Source organism: Mus caroli, chromosome 2 (genome assembly GCF_900094665.2).
Source record: "Mus caroli chromosome 2, CAROLI_EIJ_v1.1, whole genome shotgun sequence".
In the NCBI taxonomy this organism is placed as follows: Eukaryota; Metazoa; Chordata; class Mammalia; order Rodentia; family Muridae; genus Mus; species Mus caroli.
Genome location: NC_034571.1, coordinates 147,608,025 through 147,609,109, shown reverse-complemented (window position 1 = coordinate 147,609,109; position 1,085 = coordinate 147,608,025). Strand labels below are relative to the sequence as shown.

Here is a 1,085-nt window from a genome sequence, read left to right as displayed (position 1 = left end):
CAACTGAAGCTCCTTTCTCTGTGTTAACTCCAGCTGTGTCAAGTTGACACAAAACTAACCAGTACAAATATGGAACGCATAAAGAAGTCTAGGGGTATGATTTGCCTGTCACGTGTGAGACCCCGAGTTCGATGCCATGTACTGACAAAAAGAGGTGATGAATTATATGAAGAGAGAGAGATAGATAGATAGACAGACAGACAGACAGTGGGGCTGAAGAAATGGCTCAGCAGTTTAGAACGCTGCTGCTTGATCTTTTAGAGGACCTGGATTTGATTCCCAGGGATCCAGAACCCTCTTCTGGCCTCCATGGTTACCCACATCCACTCACAAAGACATAAACATGCACATGAATTAAAAAACAAAACATACAAAGAACTTCCAGAGATGAGTAATAAAACTCATTTCAGAACATAGACAGGTATCCAAATAGACACTTCTCCAAACAGGAAAAAAATAGCCAGACACACATGAAAAGCTGCTCACCAGCTTTAGCCATTAAAAAAAATAGAAATCAAAAGTATGAAGTAACATTTCATACTCACTTCCTGTCCCTCTGCACCTTTTCTATGCTTACAGGGGCTGCCTTTATCCCCTCTCTGCCCTCTCCTGATCCTCATTGCTTTCAGCACTGTGCACTGCTCTGTATCTTCTTCCCTCCTCCCAGTGCCTCCCAGAGCCTGCTGGGCAGGAATAACAGTGTTGAGGGTTCATGGGTGTGGCCAGGTCTGTTGTAGGCCCTGGCTAGGATGCCCATAGGGATGCAGCGACCCTGGCTTTCCTCCTGTGTGTACAAGTGTATATTAAATGGGTAGCATTTTTTCAGGCTTTTTTTTTTTTTTTTTTTTTTTTTTGGGAGGGGTTTTTTTTGCTTCTTGTGGACGTTGTACATCGTGGTGCGCACTAGGCTCCGCACCACGATGTACAACGTCCACAAGCAGCTGTCCTGGAACTCCCTCTGTAGACCAGGCTGGCCTCAAACTCAGAAACCCGCCTGCCTCTGCCTCCCGAGTGCTGGGATTAAAGGCGTGCGCCACCACGCCCGGCGCTTTTTTTTTTTTTTAATGGTACAATTTTCCTTAAAC

At 45.4% G+C, this 1,085-nt stretch overlaps 1 protein-coding gene across 2 annotated transcripts in view; it reads left to right on the top strand.

Annotated features, from left to right (window-relative positions):
- Trpc4ap (transient receptor potential cation channel subfamily C member 4 associated protein) overlaps positions 1–1,085 on the top strand; it is a 56,898-nt gene that overhangs the window by 37,938 nt on the left and 17,875 nt on the right. The window lies entirely within an intron of this gene.